Source organism: Xyrauchen texanus, chromosome 42 (assembly GCF_025860055.1).
Source record: "Xyrauchen texanus isolate HMW12.3.18 chromosome 42, RBS_HiC_50CHRs, whole genome shotgun sequence".
NCBI classification, from domain to species: domain Eukaryota; kingdom Metazoa; phylum Chordata; class Actinopteri; order Cypriniformes; family Catostomidae; genus Xyrauchen; species Xyrauchen texanus.
In genome coordinates, this window is record NC_068317.1 from 5,348,642 (window position 1) to 5,364,356 (window position 15,715).

A 15,715-nucleotide genomic window follows, 5' to 3' on the forward strand; every position below is an offset into this window, starting at 1 on the left:
AATACAGTACATTTACTGTAGTTATTTCTTGGTCAATTTAAAATCAATTATAGTGTTTCCAAATCTTTAAAGAGTGGTGTGTATCGTGATGAATACCATTTCCGTGATTCAAATTACTCATACCATGATGTAAGATTTTAGTCATACCTCTCATCCATACACAAGACATTTTGATTAAACATTAATTTGATTATAAAGTATCCCATCTCACAGCTGTATTGGTGTATCAGGAGAGAGTTTACTCCACTCAGCTGCATTTAAGAGGATGCTGGGAAAGCTGAGGGAACCCAAACTGAAGTTTCCAAACAGGAGAGGAAAAACTTCCGAGCAGACCCTAATTTCTGCTGAGTGCTACACTCCCTGCAGAGAGGGTCCTAATCTCCACACATCAAGCAATGTGGAAATGAGAGCAGTAGAAAGAAATGACTGATTGCGAGTGATTGGCAGTACATGCTGTTACCACAGTTACTCCATTTTGGTTTTCTTTTGAAAAAAAATAATTCATTGTCAGAAAAAGGCAGTTAGAGGAGGCTCTGTTCAAATAAAGTCCAGATTAAGAGACCATCAAAAATGTGAATCAGCATAATTGAATGGCTCAGAGGTCAACATGGACTAAGAACATTGAATCAAACTAAGTTTCATGGGAGATTATTCATTATTACATTATTACTGTATGTTCCTGTAAACATGAGCTAACTGTTACATTGATGGGATAGACGAAATGGGAAAGTGTGGATCCAAATGCAGACACATTTTAAAAATATAACTCAGACTATGAAGACATAAATATTAAAATAAAGCACTTGAGAGAAAGGGAAAATCAAAAGTAACAGCAATTCAAATTAACATGTTAACAAACTGTGGAAGATGGAAGGCAGGTGAGGGTAATCAACAAAGGTGCATCCTAGGAAATAAAGTCCATTCATAAAGGGAAAATAAAGGGCAGTTTGTGGTCGTGGACACAGGCAGTGATAGGTATGAGTATGAGCCCCTCTCCTCATCCGCTTTCATATGGCCATGAGCACAGCTGTGGGACACTCGGAATTCGGAGCCATGGGAGACCTGTAGGGTGGAGCCGTGGGAGGCCTGAAGGAAGTCTCCAGGATCACCGAGGCTGGGGAGAAATTGGTCCTCGCTGAAGGAGGCTCAGAGACCACTGGAGCCATAGCGGCACCCCCTGAAAATTCCTCTTGGGCTAGAGCAGGTATGAAAGCTGGCTCTGGGATGGGTGAGGCTTGCAATGCTGGCTCTGAGACAGGCGAGGCTTGCAACACTGTCTCTGGGGTAGATGAGTGTGGCAGCGGGGGCGTGGTCAAGCGCCCGTCCGGGAGAGAAAAGCGGTAAGGGCGCTTACACCTGAGCTAAATTATGTCTAAACACCTGTCTCTAATTTCAGTGAGTACGAGGAGAGCGGCATAAAAAGGCAACGAGAGGGCCCCAGAGGGGAGAGAGATGACATGCGAACCCAGTGTTTGGCATTGTGTTGTATTGTGTATGTAAATAGTGAGATTGTACGGAACAAAAAGGGAATTAAAAAAACCTTACCTTGTGGTGAAGACCTGTTTCCTGTCCTCCTTCCTTGGGAAGTGTTACACTGGTGCCGAAACCCGGGAAATTAAAGGAAACAGGTCTTCACCACAAGGTAAGGTTTTTTTAATTCCCTTTTGTTCCATACAATCTCACTATTTACATACACAATACAACACAATGCCAAACACTGGGTTCGCATGTCATCTCTCTCCCTTCTGGGGCCCTCTCGCTGCCTTTTTATGCCGCTCTCCTCGTACTCACTGAAATTAAAGACAGGTGTTTAGACATAATTTAGCTCAGGTGTAAGCGCCCTTACCGCTTTTCTCTCCCGGACGGGCGCTTGACCACGCCCCCGCTGCCACAATGAGGCTAGCTTGTTGGCCATGACAGGCGTGGGGTTTGGCTTGTTGGCCGTGGAAGTCCTGGAGCAAGGAGCCATGGAAGACACTGCAAGTGGGTTGACCGCTGGAGTAGAATGCAGAAGACGAGCCATTATGATGTTAGTGATGAATTCACCAAGGGGCAGACCTTCGCAGTCAAATGGGACCATTTCCCTCACCTGTTCATTCAACACTAACCAGTAGATGGTCCTGAGGATTCTCTCTTCCCAGCCTGCTTGACTATGCAGTAGTACTCCACTGATGAAGACACTTGGTTGAGTTGCTCCAATTGTACTGCTGGATCCATATTTTTTGGGGTCGGTTCTTCTGTAACACTGATGGGAGGGATGAGATGGGAAAATGTGGTCTAAACACAGATTAATTTTATTAATGTAACTCAGAATATGAAGACATAAAGATGAAAAGGGAAAATCAAACATTACAGCAATTTGCTGGTTAAATGAGTCTGTAATATTCAAATTAACATGTTGACAAACTAACAATTACCAAGGATGAGGGAAGGAAACCAGACAGTATTTATACACAGAAGGATGACAATGGATCAGGGAACAGCTGTAGAAGATGGAGGGCAGGTGAGGGTAATCAACAAAGGTGCATCCTGGGAAATGAAGTCCATACATAAGGGAAAAACTAAGGGCAGTTCATGACACTAACATCATTTAATTTACTGTATGTATTTTATCTCATATATTCCTGATTCACACAGGACTCGTACTTGCATTCAAAAATGCAATGTAAAGGAACAGAATGCAGTGGTCTCGAGACTTGAGAAAGTTTAACAATTTTAAATCTGATACACTCTCTTTAAAACACAACGAGACACTTAAAATACAGAAAAGAGATGAATGTCTGTTGGATGTGTAAATGGAACAACAATAATAACTAAATAATAATAAAAAAAATGTGTGGAAGGCCAGTGATGACATATTCGGCAACCAATGGCGTAATATAAAGGGTTGCTCCAATACCAAAATGTTGGCTTAGGTACGATACCGGCCTCAATATTGGTACCTCGATATTGTTACTAACTCGACACTTAGGTAACAAATAAAAAAACATGACTCACAACATGCTGATATACTGTACTGGTATTCAGCTTTTGTGATATTGCTTACAGAAATTAATACTAATAATACAACCATTTAATATTATATTATTGTTATTATGAGTGTTATTGCTACTACATTGAATATGACACTTTTATACAGTAGTAATAGTTTTCTGTTGTAATGTCTTCAATTTCCCGCATCCAGTTAAATAAAGCTCTCATTTCAGTGGGACTTTTAAGTTCTTTCTGTTTTTAAAGGGTTCGTTATATCAAACTTCCTGCGACTCGGAAGCTGATATCTCCAGTGAAAAAGGTAATATGAGAGTTCACAGCCGTTTATACACTAAACACTCTGCTCTGTGGTTCTGCATATGGATACTATTAGACACACTGCATGAAAATCAAGCAGTAGTAATGTGTGTTGTGTGTGTGTTTACACACGCCTGCATGCCTGTGTGTGTGAAGGAGATGACAGAGTAGAGCAGAGCCTCTCATTCATTCTGTGGTGTGCAGCACATGTGACTGTGTATTATTTAACTAAATGACATCCTTCTGCTGTTCAATGATCACACTCTGCTATATCGAGACTTTTTTGTATTATTTTCAAATAGTCTTTGATTTAATCTCAAAACTCTCACATTACATAACATTTTGCTAATGGCAGCATATTTTAATATGGTACCAAAATTAACAACAAGCTGATGTTGTACCGTTTTAAATGTTTTGGTATCGCAATATTTTGTTAGTACCGGTATACCACGCAACCCTAATATATACAATGCTGGTCAAAAGGTTTGAAACACTTACTCATTCTTTATTATTTTCTTTTATTTTTATTTTTTAAGTTTTATAATGAAGTAAATTAATATGGTGGCACAATTACGTTTTTGTCTACAAATCTAATATCAAACATTTAAGCATATGACTTCAGATCAAAATATTTTTAAGATCATGGGAAACATTTCAGTCAAGTATTTCAAAATTTTGACCGATAGTGTAAACACTGTATTTGGGTAGTTCTAGAATTGGGGTTACATTATTTTACATTACACTATTACCCCAAGAAAAATATATACAAAAATTATTGAATAAACTTTCACTAATAATAATGCTTTATGTATATTTTAGAGATTTTATAAAGTATTAACTAAATGACTCCCACCCCACCCATTATTGACTATCAGCTCCAGATTCATACTTTCAACTTCAATTAACATGAAATAATTAAGTCTAATTTTCTGTTTTCTTTTTTTTTGTGCTTACTCTATTAATAGTTATACAAATCAATTGCATAGAATATCTATTTTCTTTATTATATGTAATTTTAGTAATAAAAATATATATTTTGTGTCTGTCCCTATGTTCTGGTCAACTCCCTTACCTCTGTTAAAACGCATACAAATCTCCAAAACATTCATATAAAAAGCATGTGACCTGCACCCAGTGATGTCACTTTCTCTGGCGGGACATTCTGGAAGGCAGTGAGGTACAGTATGTCATGCATCTCATTATTTGGACAAAATGTTGAGGATACACCAATAGAAGATTAATCATTTGTCAAATATATTTTTGTGACATTGCAGTGAATCTTTCATTCAACGATAATATGATAATCCATAAAATTATGTTTTTAGACATACCATGTGTTACGATCCCTTGTTGTCTGCCCTCTGTTCTCTGTCTCACTAGTCACGTTTGTCACGTTTCCTTGTTGTCTGCTCCGTGTTTTCCATTTCACCCGTCACCGATCCCGTTCCATGTCACGTTTTCCCTGTTGTCCGCCCTGAGTCTCACTGTCCGTGTGTGAAACTGCACTTCCCACAATCCCCGGATCACACTCCCAGCTGTGATCACTGTGTTATTGTCCGCACCTGCCTGTTATTTTGTCATTACCTTGTCTGTTTATTTAAACCCCGCTTTCTCCCCTTCCCTTTGTCGTCCGTTGACGTTGCATGTTCGTTCTTACGTTACTAAAGCTCTTATGTGTTCGTCGCTCTTGTTCCCTGCAGTGCGCTGGTCCGTTCGAGGATAACCCTGGTTCGTTCAGGATAACCCTGCTGTTTATATTTTCCTGTTGTTTGTTCGTTCGAGGTTACCCCCCCTTCGTGGATGTTCGCTCTAGAGGTCGACCGATCAATCGGCCGGCCGATCAATCGGCCGATTTTTTTGCATTTTTTAATATAATCGGCATCGGCCAATATCCAAGTATATCAAGCCGATTATTAGGCAGGCGCATCTGTGGGCAGCCTAGTGTTGTTGTGGAACATGTGTTCGACGCACGCTGCCCCTAGAGTCATTTACCAGCAGAGTGAGCAGACCTCATCCAGTGCCTAAGGAAGGAGCAAGTTCCTTGGAGAAAATGGTAAGGATTAAATTTGTATAACTTCTTTATATTTAATTAAAAACTTTTGATATGTTACTGCCAACTTCGAGAAAAAACGCGACATGACGTTCGGCTACTTTGGATATTGATAGCGAAGTTGCATTATCACAGCAGAAGGGTTGCTATCATGTCACAATAAATAAGCAAGAATTTAGCAATTACAGACAGTGAATCTGAGACTTTTATTTGTTCTGTTTGTGTGTCTTATATTTGAGAGGGTTGTCACTCAATGCAGAGAAATAAGTAATACAAAAGATCCTAACGCGCTATAGGCTAGTGAAGGACTGGCTTTGGTAAGCTCGGACGTTATCGGTTCTGCTGTCGGTACTGGAGAAATTAAGAAAATACATTTATTATTGCTATAAAGAGAAAGTTATTTTATCTCGCCAGCCATTTCTATGTATATTTCTATGAAACCATTTGACTGTGATGCAACTTCACAGCGGTGCACTGACATTTCTCCCTAAAACTCAAACTTAACGTCAGAATCAGCACAATCGGTGATTGTTGTAAAATGCAGTCTAGCTACTGTTGCTAAATTGCGGGACGCGTTTAATAATAAAAAGAGCGCAAGAGATACCGTTCCCAAGGCGGCGCGAGCTCCGAAACACACCGCAACGAGACAAGCAAACTATAGGCTACTTTGGGTTTCATGTGCACGTCTAAACGATCAAATATACACAAAAATGTCAAAACGACCGGCTTCACTTAAACGACCGGCTTGGAGATTCACTTAAACACAGTTTATGTCTTAAATGGACGTAGTTATGGAAATAGTTGGGGAGAAAATATGCTGCATCAGGAGCCTATTAGATCTGAACTCGGTCTTAAAGGGGAAGCTGTCTAATGAACATGCTGACGATTGAGCCATTACTGCGAATCAAACAACAAAAGGCAAAGAGAAAATCACTTACAGCTCTTGAATGAATAACTTCTGCATTAATAAGCATTAATCTATCTATGATAAACTATGCAGTGTTATTTTACAATTGATTACTAGATTATTAGATTTCTTTTTAGACCACACCTGAACAGTAATGTTAGTAGGCCTTCCTGAAATTAAATCACTGTGCCTATATAACGTTTATATTTGTGTAATATATATATATATATATATATATATATATATACAAAAAGAACCGTTAAGAATACCGTTAAAGTACCGGATCGATAAGCAGTATCGGTAAGACAGTAATACCATTAAAACCTTAACGATACCCATCCCTAGTTATGCCTGTGCTTCTCTTGGATGCTCTGAATATTGGATTACGTGTCTGGATTGCCCCTTAATTAAAGCTGCATTTGAATCTCAACCTTCGTGTCTCGGAGCAGTTCGTAACACCTGCTTTGTTTATTTAATATATTTGTTATACATTATTTATACAATATGTTTTTACATTATATATTTTTCATTTTAAGTGTACAAGTGCAGATTGGTCAAGTGTTCAATAAATGTATTTGTTGAGAAATTTTGTCTATCTTAAGTAATTATTTGTGTTACATTTTATCTTTCAAATAAAAGGTTCAAATAAGAGGTTAAAAACAAGCACATATCGGCCAAATATCGGCCAAAATAAATCGGCTGCATTAATCGGCCATCGGCTGACCCGGATTTCAAAAGATCGGCATCGGCCTGAAAAAAACAATATTGGTCGACCTCTAGTTCGCTCCCTGTTCACCCTTGTATGTCATCTCAAGTTTTAGTTTCTTTTTCCCATCGTGGACCCTTTCTTTTGTTCCTGAGTTTGTTTACTTTGTGCAGTCTCGAATAAAACTGCGTTTGGATCCTAAACACCCGTCTGCCTTCTCCTGCTTGACACAAATCATAACACCATGTGGCATGTGGTTTGAGCTTAGCAAATGAAGTTATTGCGCAAAATGGTGGAAAATGTAAATTCAGTTAAAGGCCTAAACAATTTAACAATAACATAGATGATGATGAGTAACAGAGTCAAATGTTCCTATCACATTTAAGCATTTTGCATTATTTAACATTTTTATGGATTCCCGGCCATTTTACTGTAAAGAGAGCAAAGGTACAAGCACAGGTTTTGGAGAGAGGCGCAGCAGAGGTGCAGAGCAAGAAGTCAGAGATTTGTAGAGATGATACCACCACAAAGTCCTGAACCAGACTCTGAACCACAGACATCCAGGTGGCATTAGTGCATGGTGAGTGCGTAGTCCCACGAGTCTATAATTATATAAAATGTACAGTAAGGCATAGGTACAGTAGATTGAGAAAAGTGTGGTACTTTGTTAGGATTGTCAACATGATAGTATGTAACCGAACTGTTTCATCCAAGGTGTTGTGTCATAAAGGTACACATCATCATTTATGAATGGTTTGTTTACACATTTGAATTAAAAGTGTGTGACAGGGCGAAGGGTGGGGCCGGGTGTTGATTCTGCACACCCGGTCCCTTATCAGGCTAATTAAGCCTCTGTGAGGAATGAAGGCCAACTGCGGATGGTGGTGCGACAGAGAGAGACCGTTTAAGGGCAGCTGACCGTCATGTGTTTATGTGTCTTTTGTTTTATTTCTTCATTAAACTATTATTTATATTGTCGCCTCCTCCTTTCCATCAATCAACTTTACTTTTTTTTTTTAGAACTGTAGGACTTCTAGATGGGCAATGTGCTCTTTTTGTTCTCACCCCACTATAACTCAAAATACAAGCCTGTTTTGCTCTAATGTTCACAAATACAAATGTTAACATATGTCTTCTAAAACTCAAGTTAGCTCTTGTAAACTGCTATTTATTGTATCAAAAATGTATAGGACCACTTTTGAGGTTATTCTGGCCAAACAATGAGGATACTTTGTGGTATCTATTTGATGATGTCATCAGAATCAACCCACATCTAACCCCAGTGACGGGGCGTCATGTAGAACTAAACAAATAAATATGGGCAGAAATCACCAATGACTGATTTGCATGCCCAGGGTGTGAGGGAGAAGGTATGGTGTAGCATGGGGGACACGCTTCTTGAATGGGAGCATAATGAATACGCATGTGTAGGCTCTCTAGCCCTTGACTAATGGTTTGGACCCTTTAGCTGACTGGTTTGTGTGCTTTCCTATGGTCTGGGCAAGCTGGCTGCTTTCCTATGGTCTTGGCTGGTTATTTTCCATATCAGTAATGCATGATTCATTTTTAAAGCTGTGTTTAGAGACATTTTATAACATCTTTAAGTTGAAAAAAGTTTAATTAATGAATGTAGAGACAAAAGTTATCTTAGGGAAGATAGGTGAGGTTCTAAGAATGTGAGAATTGAATGCGCATTCTCATGCGTGTGTGTTTGCGTGTGTGTGTATGACAGGAAGAGAGTGAGCATCCGGGTCATCGGAGCTTCATAGCGTGCAGCGTGTGGCAGCAGACAGCGGGAGATTCTGCACACATGTGGACTTCACATCAGCGCCTGCGTAAGGATGAGCTGAGCAGACAGCACAGCGGCCCACTCAAAACTTACTTAAGGTAATTAAAGTTGAGAAAGGTTACGGTTTGATGCTGAACTGAGGAGAAGGGCCTTTCTTCTGGGCATGGGCCAGGAAGGGCCACCTCGTCAAGGCGGCTAAATGCTGGAGCATAGATGCTTTTTGGTAAGCGGAGAGGACACAGGAAGGAATTAGACAGAATAAGATGAGGCAAATCAAGGCAGAGATAGTGGTGATTCAATCAGAAAACCAACCTTTGGTGTTTCTCAGACTACATTGCGAGAGAGACAGTATTCACAACAAATGTGTCCTAAAGGGGAGATATGAAGCCAACATGGTCGACTGAGAAAGTACACAAGGAGGCTTGATACTGAAAATAGCTCACTGTCAACATCAATAAGTTCTGATGGAGCTGAAAATAAGGGTAGAAGGAGTTCAGGGGAAACCAGTTGTGTAGGTTTGTATGTGGCAGTTAAATGAGTGAACTAGCTTTTTAGTTATTCACAATGCTAGGGTGTTTCTATTTGATTGCTGAGGTGTTCGTAGAGGTTTTTAGTGTGTTGCTGAATTGTTGCTAGGGTATTCTGGTTGGTTACTTGGTGTTTGCTTATCAGTCAAAAGAGTCTACTCCTAAGTTTTGGTCGCTAGATATTGCTCCGGTTGCTCCTTCAAAGTTTCTGCAGAGTGTTAAATACACCCCCCAACAAATGCCCAATAAAGGTTATATAAATAAATGTTCAATAATTTATATGCTTCATAAGTGTCTTTTTTTAATTTACATCCTATATTAATAATTGTGCCTTCGTCCATAATGGTGACCAAGACTTGGCTCCGTTTCAATGCTCTACATGTGAAAATAAGCTAAATTGTCTACATATTCACCATATGAAGGGTTTTGTTTACGCTATATGGAGACATGACATATGTTCTGACAAGGCACATTTTCATATAGCACATTTTTCTTTGCATGCCCTTGCTTCCATTTAATACACTTACTTAATCGAAGTAACAAAATATGCATTGAAGTATAAAAATATGCATGATTATTGTCAATGAGGACAGATTTAGAAATGGCAAATCCTCACAAGGTGTCAGTGATTCTTTATATGTCACCTCCAGGGGCCAAGGTTGTACTCCAGAACCCTCCAATGTCCATGGGGAAAAAAACTATCAATGTTGATTTTGCAAATAGTTCTAAAGGCAGCTATCAGTGTCGATTAATGGGTGATAATGAATAATTGACTTATTCATTCTCAAGTTACAATATGCCAAAGTTTAACACAGTACTTAGGGTTGAAAGTATGAGCAAAGGTAATGGTGACACACCACTTATAATCAGTGACTAACAATCTAATTAGCATGACAAAATCGACTAACTATTGCTACTAGTAAAACATCCTCATCTGTTAGTAACACGACAACGTGACATGTCTCCAAATGGGCCTTTCCCTTCACCATTTTATAAAAAGACTTGTGGCACTATAAGAGGGTGTTTCGAAGTTGAGCACATGTCCTTGGCTTTGTGGTCATCAGTAATTGATCCAACCAACGTGCAGCTCCAAGCTTTTTGTTGAAGTGTCACTTGCACACTCCGCACTCTCATGAGAGTGAGGCACATACGCTGTGGATGATAGTCCTCTTTGTCTTCCATCCCAAAGCCTGCATCCATCTCAGTGGCCTTTGAATGGGTCTCACCAGCTGTCATGCAAAATTAGTGCATTTCATTACAAATTAATTTATCTGATCCTGATGCTATTAATTCTGGTTTCCCCCCTTCTTTTCTCATCCAACCCCTCCCTAATCATAATAATTTAACGCTCCATTCAACAATCTATAGGTAACCAAAAACAAATAAACAGTTGGTGCTCTAGATCATTTGTAGGAGGACAGATACATTATAATAGAAACATTAATATCATGCATTTTTAAATCAGGGTTTAATGCATCTAGATAAGTATGTCTAAGCATCCAAGATGTAAAAGGATACACTTGATTACATATCATTATATGACAAGTGGAAATTTGATTACAGAAGAAATTATATATTCAACAGCCGTAGAAAGACCCCATCCGGATTCTGCTTTCAAAACAAACAAAAAAACAATTCAATAACATTTTCATCTTTTAATCAAGCCTCCCGATTGTTTGCTTGGCTGGCTCCATCAATGAAAGTAAAGCTTTGAACAAGAACTTTCTAATACATGACAATTGTTGACTTGATTATTTTCCATCAGCGACATACAGTAAGGCCAACAATTCTCTCCATTTGGCAGTAGATTACTGACTGGTTCGATCAATCAAAATCTGAAGTCTGTACATGGCGGTTACATCAGCAGGCCATTTCTTTAAATGATCTTTGATTTTCAGGTGTACCAGGCCAAGGAAGTTTGGTCTGCCATTTACGCCTACATACGTCTGTTTCTAGAGGGTCTTATTTAAAGAGTACTTCAACATCTCAGGAGCCAAAAAGGGCAACCTGAAGTGGACATAAATGCAAATAACACCGCTCAAGAGCTAAGACTCCTCTCAACTCTCTCAGCACACATTTGTCTGTGCCAATTCCTACGTAAAAAGGTAAGAAGCCTGTAAATGATCCAAATCTGGTCAATAGTGCCTTGTTAATCAAATATAACTTTAAAAATGTCCTTAAAACTGTATTAGCATCAACATATTAATACAAAAATCAATCTAATACAAACAGAGTACTTTTGAACAAGCATGTTCAAAAGTACTCCTTTACAATTTCGTAATTTTCCTCTATTAATGCTGTCCAGATTAAACACTCTTGTGATTCAGTAGGGCCCTCATCACTTTAAAGCTGCTAATCTCTGGTTCCCAACTGCAGCAAATCCTATTAAAATCACCTTCAGTTTAACACACATTGTTACAAAATGCAAAACATGCAGCTTTCGCTGTACACTGTTAATTGAGGTTAGCGCTTCCGTGTTAAAATGTGACTGCGAGTGTGTTGAATAACTCATGTGAATTGCTGAATGTCTGTCAGGAGGGCCTATCACATCTCCGAGTATAGCAGTATGGATCTCTGTCGAGATCTCCCTTGGGTGCTTCTTTGGGTCCCTAACAAGGGCAGGGAAGAAGGAAGACTCGCCAGCCTTTCAGTGCAAACTTGTCAGCCTCCAAGGATTTGACTGATTGGGTAATATTCCGGCATGTTCGTGTGTAAGCAACATTTTAAAATCTAATTTGATGGAATATAACCCCCCTTAATTCTTCTTCCAGCCATCAGTCCTTTTCACAAAACTTTCATCTTTAAGGCCTCTTATCACTGCTTAAGAGTCACCGGCATTGATGGCGATGGCAGACGTCAGCTTTAGCAAAGCCACTTACTGAAAGGAGCGCGCCCCCGGTGGATGTGATGATGCTAAAATTGCCTGCACCTCTGCCATAGCAACCGAGCATCAATTCTAGAGTATGTCCTTGACAGGGCTGCTCTGTCAGTCATTGGGTAAAAACACTCTAAAAACTACTGTCACACTAAAGTCACAATATACTTGAGTTCATTGCCCATTTCAACCTTAGCAGCAGCCATAGACTTGGTTGTGCTGATATAGGCCATCAACACATTCACTCATCTCTAAAGCAGTAAACTGTTCTTCCTGAATAATTTCTGTTTTGAGACCATCAAGAGCCACAATTATTTATATACAAGTGGCAATCATATATATTAAATACAGACACAAGCGGCAATCATCGGGTCAAAGCACATATGAAGAGAATATGAACAGCATAGGGAAATTTGTCAGAATAGATCCAGTGAATGCTGTGGAAAACATTGTGTTGAATCTAATTTCAACTGTATGACCTCAGCTAAATAGTTATAGTGCCCCCTAGCATAAAAAATTTATTAAATTTGGCATGTGACATCAGACCCTTTTTGTTGTCCATGTGTATGAAGTTTTGTTGAGTTTGAATATTGCACTCACATGATACAGGCCAAATAGACATTATGGGCCACACCCCAAAACATATTATCTTATATCTTCAGAACGATGATTTAAACAAATCAAAGTAGTAGATACATTTTCTTGTGGAAATGGAAATCCACATGACATGAAATATTATTATTTTAATTCAAGCCCTGTCTGTTCTGGAGCTATTAACAAAAATATGAATTACCTTATTAGTGCCATTTTGTATACATTTTGTAAAAACAATTGACAAAATGTTATACAACTTTCTGTAGACCATCAGCCATTCGCAATTTAAAATGTATTGCCTGCTGGCAGTCATATTTTAAGGATGTTTGCACCAAAGAAGATGCATTTCAAGCTTTAACTGCATTGATAAAATGTTTCAGAGTTATGTTTTTCCTTATAGTGCCCTTTATTGGCAGAATTGGACTAAATTTGGCATGCATCCTTAAAATGCATACATGTCAAAGTTTACCAAGTTTCGTTAATTTTGGACTTTGCACATACGTAATAATAATAATAATAATAATAATTATTATTATTATTATTATAAGAAGAAGATGTAGAAGAAGAAGAAGAAGGAAATCAGTATAAATACAAAAGGTTTCCAGCACCTTTGGTGCTTGGACCCTTAATAATATGATTAAACATCATTGACATCAGTGGTGCCATATTTCCTTTGAGAGCTACAGCGAAGACTTTCATAGAAGATTTTCATAGAACTACGACTTAAGTTTAAGTCTTTTCGACCACACTAAGCAAAAGTTTAGAAGACTTGAAATATAGCTCAGAAGTCATATGGACTAATTTAATGATGCTTTATTTGTCATTTTGGAGCTTGATATTCCCAGTCCCTTTCCATATTACTTTCATTATATGGAAAAGAGTGATCAGAGTATTCTTCAAAACTTTACCTTTTGTGATCCAGAGAAGAAAGTTTGTCATACAAGAATGGAGCAACACAACAATTTATTTTTGTATTTTTTGGGTGAACTATTTATAAAGCCTGAGCCCAAAATTCTAAAAATTCCATTCTGTGCCAGAATGATATTCATATTACATTCATATTCATATAACACCACACACCTGCACCGTATATACCATATTGAAGAGAAGAACTGGGGCTTTCAAATTATCAAATATATGTATGATTATTTAAGGCTAATCATCCTTTATCAATAAGATTTCACACAGCAATTTTGTTTTTAAATCTTCTCCAGCCACCATACTTCATCAGACAACTGCATTTTCAACCATTTTAATTACAAGCTAGAGGGAAACTTATATTGTATGAAATATACATATTGTTGTGAGCAATGTGGAATAGCAGACAGATTAGAAATATAATCTATTGTTTAAAAGTTATGACCATTCTAGTGATTAGCAGGAAAACTGAATAAAACAAACATTTAGAATGTTAAGATAAGGAAAGGAAGGAAAGGCAAAGACACACAAGTACATCTTGAGGCTTTTGCTCAAAGTGCTGGTGTATTAGTTGAATACTTTGGGTAATCTGATTTGCAAATCGATTTAGACTCAATGAAGGATAAATGGTTCTTAAGGCATTCTCAACAGACTCCATAAAGTTCATTTTCACTCTTTTGATAATTTACTCAATTTACTCACCAACCAGTTTCATGTTTTATGTGTTTATAGTTTGTTTAGAATAGTATGAAGTTTGTCTGTTGTATTCAAAGATAATTTGACTGTGGTATATTTTGATAAATAATCTCATCCCTGTTTTTAAAAGATTTATCTTCAAAGCTGTACCTAAATATGTGTAATGTTATTTTCAATAAGCCATGAGAATAATATTACTCCAATAAGTGAATTAATCATAATTCCCTTACTAAAGCTAATTCCTTACAATAGAAATTGTGAGCGGATACAACGATAAGTTGTATTAAGTTTTTAATGGTTGAGAATTTTATTCAGACAAATAATCTAGATAATTGTCATTTATCTCATATATAATGATTGTCGAACACGACTAATTCCATCATAAATTTCCTTACATAATGTAGAATAAGGACAGTTACCCTTCTGTCACTCACTCGATGTTATGTCGAATGTAGTGACACAAGGGGTCTTTCTTGAGAGCCTCGTGTACCTCTGAACTTGAGAAAAGGCCAATGAGAAATTGGCAGTCAGAATTTGCATGTCCCGCCCCCGGACATATGGGTATAAAAGGAAGCAGGCATCAGTCAGATTTTTTCTTCGGAGTCGAATGGTTGTGCAGCAGCAAGCTGAGTCTCACTTCTGTTCCACTCACCTCTATCAGAGCATTGCTGTTGGATCTATGTTGCATTACCAGCAGCTTTCTCCCTCTCTGCACATAGAGTGGAGGCTCCACCCCCAGGCGGTTCAGCTGATTTGGGAGCGGTTCGGCAAAGCACATATAGACACAGCTGGCCCCGGGGGCTGTATAAGTACGCATTTCCCCCAGTGAGCTGACTTGCACAGTTGCAGTGCAAGGTCAGGGAGTATTAGGAACAAGTCACTCTGGTGGCCACCTACTGGCCCACACAGACTTGCTTCTCGGATCTCACCCTCTTTGCGACAGTCCCTCCCTGGCAAATTCCCATGAGAAAGGACTTTCTTTCTCAGGGACAGGACACCCTCTGGCATCCGTGCACAGACCTCTGGAACCTCCACGTCTGGCCCCTGGACAGGATGTGGAAGACCTAAGTGGCATACCACATGCTGTCGTAGACATGATCAACCAAACCAGAGCTCCCTCTACCAGGCAACTTTACACCCTAAAGTGGTGCTTATTCCCAGCCTTTTCGTTGCTGTGTCCGGTACGTGCTTTGTGTACCTATGTGGACCACACGCAGAGCTTTAGATTTTCTGAGCAGCTATTTGTCTTCTGTGGTGGACAGCGGAAGGGAACGCTGTCTCCAAACAGAGGCTTTCCCACTGGGTTGTTGATGCCATTGTATTGGCCTATCATACCCAGGACGTGCCCACCCCCTTGCGGATTTG

At 38.9% G+C, this 15,715-nt stretch overlaps 1 pseudogene; it reads left to right on the forward strand.

Moving 5' to 3' along the window:
• The first annotated feature begins 2,467 nt into the window (after positions 1-2,467).
• Positions 2,468-15,715, forward strand: part of LOC127634801 (uncharacterized) — a 54,780-nt pseudogene continuing 41,532 nt past the window's right edge.